This window comes from Carlito syrichta, unplaced genomic scaffold, assembly GCF_000164805.1.
Source record: "Carlito syrichta isolate Samal-C Ts95f unplaced genomic scaffold, Tarsius_syrichta-2.0.1 Scaffold308903, whole genome shotgun sequence".
Lineage (NCBI taxonomy): Eukaryota > Metazoa > Chordata > Mammalia > Primates > Tarsiidae > Carlito > Carlito syrichta.
Genome location: NW_007252999.1, coordinates 241,524 through 252,126, shown reverse-complemented (window position 1 = coordinate 252,126; position 10,603 = coordinate 241,524). Strand labels below are relative to the sequence as shown.

Genomic DNA, 10,603 nt, shown 5'->3' with positions numbered 1-10,603 from the left:
CTTAGTCTCTACAAAAAAAAAAAAAAAAATTAGCCAGCCAGTGCAGTGGCTCAAGTCTGTAATCCCAGCACTTTGGGAGACAGAGGCAGAAGGACTGCTTGAGCCACAGCTACTGAGCATGCTGAGGAGGAAGGATCACCTGAGCCCACGAGGTGTAGGGTGCATGTATGATCATGCCACTGCACTACTCCTGGGTGACAGAGTGAGACCCCAACTCAAAAAAAAAAAACTAGTCTGGTATGATGGCGCAGTCCTGTAGTCTGAGCTACGCCGGAGGTTGAGGCAGAAGAATTGCTTGAGCCCAGGAGGTTGAGACTGCGGTGAGCCGTGATTGTGCCATCACACTTCAGCCTGGGTGGCAGAGTAAGACCCTGCCCTGGGCGGTGGCTCACACCTGTAATTCCAGCACTTTGGGTGGCTGAGGCAAGAAGATTGCCTGAGCCCAGGGTGCAAGACCAGTCTGGGCAACTTGGCAAGACCGCGTCTCTACAACAAATAAAAAAATTAGCCAGGCCTGTAGTTCCAGCTACTTGGAAGGCTGAGGTGGAAGAATTGCCTGAGCCCAGCAGATTGAGGCTGCAGTGGCCGTGAACATGCCCCTGCACTCCAACCTGGGCAATAGTGAGATTCTGACTCAAAAACAAAACAAAAAGAGTAAGACTCTAATTCAAAAAAAGAAAAATAAAGAAAAAAAATTAACACGAAGCAAAGAAAGCCTTGACTTGAGACAACTACAAAAGCTAAGATCCAAGATTCAGAAGGAAAAAGCAAGGTTAGGATCAAGAGATGGACTTCAAGGCAGACTGAGAAAAGGGACATTCATGTGGCTGATATCAAAACAATTTTTTTTTTGCATTCTCAAGATAAAAAGCAGCTCCTGTGACTTCTAAGAGGGGCACTGTGCATGAAACTAGAACCTCAGCCTGCAAGGCCTTAGGTAAAGCTGAAAACGAGTAACCTAAGTTTGACTGGGAAAGCTGCTGAGCCAAGATGCCCTAGTATTTAGATGCTAAGAGGCAGAGGTCTGAATTTGACTCCTCCAGGCTCAAATGGTTCTATACAAACTGGGGCAAGCCCAAGAAAAGAACTGGTTCACCAGAGAGGGTGTATTCATTTAACGGGCGGCTTTAGCCTTTTTCATCAAAACAAACAATAGGCCACACGAATGAAATGCAACATTTCTCACTTCTAAGACAAAATAAGGAACTTCCATTAAAGGCGGGCCATACGCTTAGGAATTCACCTCCACCGTTAGGGTTTGTTTTTTTTCCCAGGGGAAGTTTGAGAAATCCGGATTCTAATTTCAGCCGAATGGTCAGTTCCTCGAACTTCAAGAACTAAAAGAAGAGGGACTGCAGCTAAGGAAGGATCTCGGGGCGCTCCACGCCAGCCGGCGGCGGTTAACAAGCGCAGTCCTGAAGGCAATTCCGGAGCGCAGAATAGACGCCCGCCGGGTACGGCGTCGAGTCCCGGCGGTTCCCGAGGTGCCAAGCGGCGAGTGGCCTCGAGTCCGGCTCTCCAGCGCCCCCTGTGGCCGGGAGGAGGGAGCGCCGCCCAGGAGAGATGAAGAGGGGCGACCCCTAGCGTGTACTTCCCAGGGGACACTCTCTAGGGTTCCCCTACGCGAAGTTTTGCCTATTAATTTTGTTTCTCTCCGCAATCTGTGCCACCTACAGGATAGGAGTCCCGGTGTTCCCTCCGCAGGTTCGTTCGTTGTAAAACGGTGTGTCAGTGGAGTGGCCCCTTTAATTGCGTCACCAGCGCCGGAGTGGCATCGCCCCTTTAAGGCCGGTGGCAGCCACGGCTCCGGGGGCGGGGTCCGTCTTCTGCCGGACCGGGACTGGCGCGGGGCTGATTCATTCGGGGCTGGGACACGGAGCGCTGACGTCGGCTTCTGCGCTGGGCGCAGCCTCGCTCCTGATTGGCCCGTCCCCGGGCCCGCCCTCCCCCACGCACCGCCCCCTGGGTTCCCTCCCGAGTCCGCAGTGGAAACACTGTCTTCTCCCTTCTTGACCCCTGGCCCTTCTTCCCTCGCTCCTTCCCTCCCTGGCCGTCGCTTCTGGTGCCGTCGCTCCCGGAGGAGCTCCCGGCACGGCGATGGGGTCTCGGGCCTCCACGTTACTGCGGGACGAAGAGCTCGAGGAGATCAAGAAGGAGACCGGCTGTGAGTTCGGACTGGGGGTGGGAAGGCGGCCGAGCGCCTCCGGCTGGCCTTACAACCCAGGGCGGCTGTTGGTAACGTCTGAAATCGGGGTGCCCGTTAGGCTGGGGGGGGGAGAGGGTCCTGGGCAGCCTCCAGGTTTGGGGACCGAGGGCTGGAGGACCCGTTCTTCCAGCTGCAGCTTCCCGCGGCGGGGCTTCGGCTCTTGTAGGGCCGTCCTTCCCCTCAAGGGCGGGAGTCTGGACCACCCATAGAGCGTCGACACCCCTGTTTTCTACCCCCTGCCCGCGAAAGTCCCCGAGTTCCTTTCCTTTAACTTTGCTCGCATCATCCTTCCCTATGACGAGGCATCCTGAACAGTAGGTAAAGCCCGATAAGTAAATTCAGGAACTCTGGGCGGATTCTGTAGAAAACAGTCAGTTTCTGGGCAAGGACCTAAAAGCATTGACAACTGTAAGAAATCACAAACAAGTTCTTGTCACAAACAGGGAAAACAAACCCAGAAAGAAAGACCATGCAGTAAGACTTTGGAAGAGGTGACCCACCCGGTGTCTAGAGACCTTTAAAAAATCAGGGGTCTGGGAGTGAGAGACGACTTTCAATCTGGGCTGGAGAAAAAGTACTGGGATATTGTGACTAATCCGCACTTGTGAGAAAAAAAAAACTGGAATATTGTGATCACTTGTCTTTTACTTATACTAAGGGTACTTGCTGTCCTAATTTCAAATATATGGATTCCTACTATGCTGGTGTACTTTATGTAGTTGCTATTGAATTTGGTTGTGCTCCAAAAATCTCAGTGTGGATTTGTACAAGGAACTGATTTTTCTTTCTTTTTTTTTTGAGTCGGAGTCTTACACGGTCACCTGGCTGGAGTGTAGTGGCACACTCATGGCCTCCCCAGTCTTGACCTGCTAGGCTCAGGGGATCCTTCCACCGCCTTCCAGGTAACTGGAACTACAAGCATGTGCCACCACACCCTGCTAATTTTTTGATTTATTGTACGGACGAGGTCTCACCAAGTTGCCCAGGCTGATCTCGAACCCCTGAACTCAGACAATCCTCTCACCTCCGCCTCCCAAAGTGCTGGGATTACAGGTGTGAGTCACCGTGCCTGGCTTCCATCTCCTTTCTTTCTTTCTTTCTTTTTTTTTGAGTTGGAGTCTCACCCTGTCACCCAGGCTGGAGTGCAGTACCACGCTTATGGCCACCACAGCCTTAACCTGCTGGGCTCAGGCGATCCTTCTGCCTTAGCCTTCCAAGTAGCTGGAATTATAGGTGTGCGCCACCACACCCGGCTAATTTTTTTTTTTTTTTGAGTTGGAGTCTCACTCTGTTGCCCAGACTGGAGTGCACAGCCTCGACCTGCTGAGCTCCAGTGATCCTTCCACCTCTGCCTTCCAAGTAGCTGGAACTACAGGCACGTGCTACCACACCCGGCTAATTTTTTGATTTATTGTAGAGATGAGATCTCGCCAAGTTGCCCAGGCAGGTCTCGAACCCGCGGGCTCAGGCAATTCACTCACCTCAGCCTCCCAAGGACGGGATTACAGGCTGAGCCACCAAACCCAGCTTAATTTTTTTTTATTGTTTGTAGAGACATGGTCTAACCAAGTTGCCTGGGCTAGTCTTGAAGCCCAGGACTCAGGCAATCCTCTCGCCTCTGCCTCCCAAAGTGCTGGGATAACAGGCGTAAACCACCACACCTGGCAGAATTGATTTTTTTTTTTGAGTTGGAGTCTCACTCTGTCACCCAGACTGGAGTGCAGTGGCCGCTTCTGGCCACTGCAGCCTTGACCTGCTGGGCTCCAGTGATCCTTCCGCCTCAGCCTTCCGAGTGGCTGGAACTACAGGCGCGTGCTACCACACCTGGCTAATTTTGATTTATTGTAGAGCTGAGGTCTCGCCAAGTTGCCCAGGCGGGTCTCAAACCCGCGGGCTCAGGCAGTTCACTCACAGCCTCCCAAAGGCACGGGATTACAGGCTGAGCCACCAAGCCAGGCTAGAACTGATTTTTTATAGTCCAGTCTCTTCCTCCTTAGCCTGAGCAAAGGAGCAACAGGGCTTTGGGAATTGAGAAACTCTGTGGAATACTATCATACATTTGAACAGACCTTGATAATGTAATGTATGATAAAGGATTCTTTTTGAGTTATGAATTATGTAAACACCTGCGCTCTCTCCCATAATACCTGTCTTTTTTTTTTTTTTTAATTGGAGTCCCATTCTGTCACCCAGGCTGGAGTGCAGTGAGTGAGTGGCACGCTTACAGCCACTCCAGCGTCGACCTGCTGGACTCCAGCGATCCTTCCGCCTCAGCCTTTCAAGTAGCCAGAACTACAGGCACGTGCTATCATGCCTGGCTTATTTATTTATTTATTGTAGAGACAAGGTCTCACCAAGTTGCCCGGGCTGGTCTTGAACATGTGGGCTTAGGCAGTCCACTCACCTTGGCCTCCCAAAGTGCTGGAATTATAGGTGTGAGCCACCGCGCCCAGCTTAATTGATTTTTTATTTGTAGAGACAGGGTCTCATTATGTTGTCCTGGCTAGACTTGAACTCCTGGCCTCTAGTAATCCTCCTGCCTGGGCCTCCCAGAGTGCTGAGATTATAGGCATGAGCCACAGTGCTCTGCCTGATACCTGTCTTTGATATTGACTTGACCACTAAGTAACTCAGGAACACATACGTGGATAGTAATAAGGAGTGCTAGGAGCAACTACAAAATTACTCAGGCCCAGAATAAATTAAATGCTGCCCTGTGCTTTCTGACTAATTCTACTTTCTAGAATCTTCAAGTTGGAAGGGATGTTATCTAGGCCCACCTCTTGTCAGATTGGTTTGCTTCTTTCAGCATCCCCTAAAATATGGCCCTGAAGCTTCACCATAAAGACTTTTTTTATTTTTTTTGAGTTGGAGTCTCACTCTCTGTCGCCCAGACTGGAGTGCAGTGGCCGCTCCCGGTCACCGCAGCCTCGACCTGCTGGGCTTCGGTGATCCTTCCGCCTCAGCCTTCCAAGTAGCTGGAACTACAGGTGCGCGCTACCACGCCCGGCTCATTTTTGACTTATTGTAGAGATGAGGTCTCGCCAAGTTGCCCAGGCAGGACTTGAACCCGCGAGCTCAGGCAGTCCACTCACCTCAGCCTCCCAAAGGCGCGGGATTACAGGCTGAGCCACCGAGCCCGGCTCACCATAAAGACCTTTAATGATGATGGCTTCACCACCTACCAAGGCAGTCCTTTTAGTGATTTTGAATTAATGACAGAAAGTAGTTAGGTATTTATAATCTGCAGTACTTGTTTGGCCATTTTGTGACATACTCTGACTCCAGGAGTAGAAATATAGGCAGTTTGGGTTTAGCAAGCATTTTATTACATTTTATGGCCATAATCTCTGGTCACACTTGTAATTATAATAGCTACTTTAGGTCTATGGTGACATCTAAATTAAAGCATTTGTGCTTAGAATAAAGGGTCACATATGGAGGAAGTGTAAACCATAGTGAGGATGGGAAAAGCCATTTTTGCCCCAGAATGAAGAGAGCAGTAATCCCATTCTGGCTTGTTTACATTTGACTAAATGAAAAAGGCCTGGATTGCTATAGGTCTCTGGGATGTTTTACCATGTGACGTGTGTGGACAAACAGAACTAAGTACTCAGTGGAGAGCTGTTTTCCCTATTGCCAAAGAGTGAATCACTTATGAGGAAGATTCTCAACCACAAGTGCAAGTGTCTGTATTGAGCCAGAAAGACTAGTGAAACAAATACTGATTTTTTTTTTTTTAAGTTGGATTCTCACTCTGTCACCCATGCTGGAGTGCAGGGCACATGCTCACGGCCACCTCAGCCTCGACCTACTGAGCTCAGGCAATCCTTCCACCTTAACCTTCCAAGTTGCTGGAACTACAGGCGCACACCACCATGCCCGGCTAGTTTTTTTATTTATTGTATAGCTGAGGTCTCACCAAGTTGCTCAGCCTGGTCTTGAACCCCTGGACTCAGGCAATCCTCTCACCTCGGCCTCCCAAAGTTCTGTGATTGCAGGCTTGAGCCATCGCACCCAACCTAACTTACTGAATTTTTACACTGTCTGTTCAATACTATGTTAAGTAGTCAGAATTACTCAGGTGACAAAAGACACCCACAGCCTAAATGGGGAGTTAAGCCCAAGAGAGTTATGATTAGCATCATGACATACAGAAGCTGAAATTCTGTAGCACCCACCTTCAGAAATCAGGGAAGTGAGAGTCCTTGTGGGTTGGCCTTGTGGAGGACATGAATTGGGCCTTGATGCATGCATGAACTGATTAGATTTGGATAAATTAACCTAGGGCATTTTGGGTGGCTTCCAGAAACAGTCTCCCCCAAGCCTGCTACAAAGTCATTCCTCTGCCCTGGAGTTGAGCCATGAATTTACCCAGTTAGTGCCCATCATCAGTTTTTTCAAGCAGTAATTTTAGTATGATGCAAATGTTTTTGTTGTTGTTGTTGTTTGTTTGTTTTAAGAGACAGTGTCTTATTCTGTTGTCTACTGGCACAATCCTAACTCACTGCAATCTCCAACTCCTGAACTCACGTGATCCTCTTGCCCCAGCTTCTCTAGTAGCTGGAACCACTGTCCTATGCCACCATGCCCAGCTAATTTTTTGTAGAGACAGGGTCTCGCTATGTTGCCCAGGTCTCAAACTCCTGAACTCAAGCAGTCCTCCCACCTCAGCCTCTCAAAGCGCTGGGACATGAGCCACTGTGCCTGTCCTGCCAAAGGTTTTGAAGGACAAAAACAACAGATACCTAGGGCAGATATAGAGATGGAATTTATCCTGTTTTCATCTGTCTCTTGTTCAATGAAGAATTTGGGGATCAGAAACACTTTAAGAACGAGTATAAGATCTTTTAATACTACTTCTACCAGTAAGATAATGTAGCATAATTGAGGAAAACTGACATTACTATGAAAGTCTTTCATTGGAATTGATGATTATATACAAACTTTTTTTTTTTTTGAGTTGGAGTCTCACTCTGTCGCCCAGACTGGAGTGCAGTGGTTGCTCCCGGCCACTGCAGCCTCGCCCGCTGGCCTCCGGCGATCCTTCTGTTCAGCCTTCCAAGTAGCTGAAACTACAGGCGCGCTACCACACCTGGCTAATTTTTTGTTTTATTGTAGAGATGAGGTCTCGCCAAGTTGCCCAGGCGGGTCCCGAACCCACGGGCTCAGGGAATCTACTCACCTCAGCCTCCCAAGGTGAGGGATTACAGGCTGAGCCACCGAGCCAGCTTAAACTTATTTTTAATAAATTAAAATTGTTTAAGGTGTTTGGAAAAGTAAGTTTAGGTAAGAATTAGCTGTGAGCCTCAGTTTCATCTGTAAAATAAGGATAATAGTACCTGCTTTATCGAAGCCCTATGACAATTAAATGAGATAAGTTATGTGAGCGCCTTAGAATAGTGTCTGGTGTAATAATTGTCATGTAAGTGTTAGCTATTATTATTTTGAACCATTGGTAACAATTATCTTATTGGAAAAATAACATTTGCTATTTTTTGCTGTTAACTATGTGTAAGGCTATATAATCGGGGAAGTGACCACATTTTAATACTTTTTCTGGTTTTAGTGGGCATTGGATTAGGAATCAAGTATAGATGTTGTTTGTTGTTCTGCCAGTTCTAAGAAAATTAAACTTTTTAAATTTTTTAGTTGATGTCTCACTCTGTTGCCCGGGCTGGAGTGCAGTGGCATGCTCATGGCCACTGCAGCCTCAACCTGCAGGGCTCAGGTGAATCTTCTGCCTCAGCCTTCCAAGTAGCTGGAGCTACAGGCATGTGCCATCATGCCTGGCTAATTTTTTGATTTACTGTAGAGACGAGGTCTCATCAATTTGTTCAGGCTGGTCTTGAACCCCTGGCCTCAGACAGTCCTCTTGCCTCTGCCTTCCAAAGTGCTGGGATTACAGGTGTGAGCCAATACACCCAACATGAAATGAAACTTTTAAAGGAGTGGAAATTGTGATATTTTTAACAGTTTGAGAAACCTTGGCTGGGTGTGGTAGCTCACGCCTGCAATCCCTTAACTTTGGGAGATTAAGGTGGGAGAAACACTTTAGGTCAGGAGTTTAAGACCAGCCTAGGCAACATAGTAAGACTCTGTCTCTCCAAAAAAGCTTTAAAATGAGCTGGTTGTGTTTGTAGTCCCAGCTACTCAGGAGGCTGAGGCAGAAAGATTGCTTGAGCCCAGGAGTCCAAGGCTGCATCACGTGAGCTACGATCAAGCCGCTGCACCCCAGCCTAGGCGACAGAGCAAACCCCTATCTCTAAAAAAAAAAGAAAGAAAAAGAAGGTGGAGGGTGGGAATGGGTAGAGGGATAAAATATCATCAGGTTGGGACAGTGGATACACTTAAAGCCCAGATGGCTTTGTTACTATGCAATGTATCCATGTAACCAAAAACTATTTGTACTCCTTAAAGCTATTCAAAGAAATTAATAAAGTAAAATAAAATAAATTTCATAAAAACACTGTCTAAGAAATGCTTTGTATTGGCATAAGACATTTCCCATATTGCCTTCCATCACCTTCTTTCACACTTCTGCATTTCTATAAATTAAAGCTCATTTGAATAAAAGGTGTAATTGAGGAAAAGCCACAAATGTCTTGGGAGTTTCGTTAATCTTCACCCTTAGTTCACTTAACTGTAGCAGTAAGCTGGCTGTGAATTACTAAAACCTTATCTATGAGAAATAATTCATACCAACTAAGTAGTAATGAATACAGATTATTTTTAGTCTCTCCCTTCTGATGTGTGTCATGTGGTATGGGGAGGGTGTTGAACAGGTTTAGGAAGTTAAGTTATACAGGTTGGTGAGGTTTTGTTTGAAAGGGTGGAGTGATGATACAACTAATGGAATTTTCTCTAGAGTTCCAACAAAGAGTACAAGCCTGGCAAAGGCAATCACCTGAGAACAGTTGCCTGGGCTAGAATGTAAATCAAAGTGCAACTTCAGGCTGCTACTGCCTTCAAATGTAGGACCCCTTCATGGTGCTGTGCCACAGTGCCTGAAGGCTCTGTCATGGTAGAAGACCCTGCTGTCTTCCGTCTCCTGTTGAAATGGAAATGCATGGGTTAACTAACACCTTTAGTTAGTTTTGGGTTAAGTGATTTGTAAAACTCTGTACTTTTTAGTTCTAAAAAAAGTTTTATTCTCATTTGTTGCCAGAAAGGGGTAAGAAGCAGCTGTGTCATATTAGAGAGGGATCTAAGGGAGGGAGACCCTAGGAACATTTTTTGGTAGAAGAAAGTGGTTCAGAGCATAGAGTATTTGAAGGTTTACTTATTTAGAAGAAAACTGACCCCAGCAGCAGCTATAAAGTTAAACTGAATCTACTTATATGTGTGTGTGTATCCATATATATATTTTTTTGTGTCAGAGTCTCACTGTCACCCAGGCTAGAGTGCAGTGGCACACTCACGGCCACCATAGCCTCGACCTGCTAGGTGCAAGTGATCCTTCTGCCTCAGCCTTCCAAGTTGCTGGAACTATAGGCATGCGCCACCATACCTGACTAATTTTTTTATTTATTGTAGAAACAAGTTCTTGCCAGGTTGCCCAGGCTGATCTCAAATTCCTGGATTCAGGCAATACTGTCTCCTCCGTATATAGATATATTTTTTATAAGCCATTTGAAAGTTGCAGGTATTAGAACTCTTCATCCCTAAATACCTGCATGCATTTCCTAAGTATAGGGATTTTTCCTATATAACCACAGTACTATTATCAACACCTGAGAAAGTTGATAATAATTCTGTTATATTATCTGCCATTCAGTCCATATTCAATGTTCCTCAGCTATAAGAAAGTAGTTTTGTTTGTTTTATGTAATGTTTTTAAAGTCTTATTTATTTATTTAAGTCGGAGTCTCACTCGCCCTGGGTGGAGTGCAGTGACTTGCTCACGGCCATCACAGCCTCAGTCTGCTGGGCTCAGGTGATCCTTCCACCTCGGCCTTCCAAGAAGCTGAAACCAGAGACGTGTGTTACCACGCCTGGGTAATTTTTTGAATTGTAGAGACAAGGTCTCGCCAAGTTGCCCAGGCTGGTCTTCAACCCCTGGAGTCAGGCAGTCCTCTCGCCTCTGTCTCCCAAAGTGTTGGGATTACAGGCATGAGCCACCACACCCAGCCTAAAGTCTCTTTTAGTCCCTAAGAGAGCAGGCCAGATCTTGTAGTCTTCACATCAGGGGAAATGTGAAGGTGTAGTGTTCAGGAGGAATGGTTGGGAGTGCAGGCTTCAACTTCGAAATCTGTCATCTAGAGTTGCCTTTGGCTGCACTTGTGTGCTTTACCTAGATTATCATTCTGTTCTTCTGCATTAAGATTTGGAATAAAGGCAAGGCCAAAATAACCTTTTCTTTTCTTTTTTTTTTTTTTGAGTTGGAGTCTCACTCTG

General features: G+C 46.9%; 1 protein-coding gene across 1 annotated transcript in view; it reads right to left on the bottom strand.

Moving 5' to 3' along the window:
• LOC103268797 (piRNA biogenesis protein EXD1-like) overlaps positions 1 to 1,407 on the bottom strand; it is a gene marked incomplete at its 3' end in the record, with an annotated part of 25,699 nt that extends 24,292 nt beyond the window's left edge. Inside the window, exon 1 of the mRNA XM_008066389.1 lies at positions 1,225 to 1,407. The remainder of the gene's footprint in view (positions 1 to 1,224) is intronic.
• Positions 1,408 to 10,603: the final 9,196 nt, after the last annotated feature.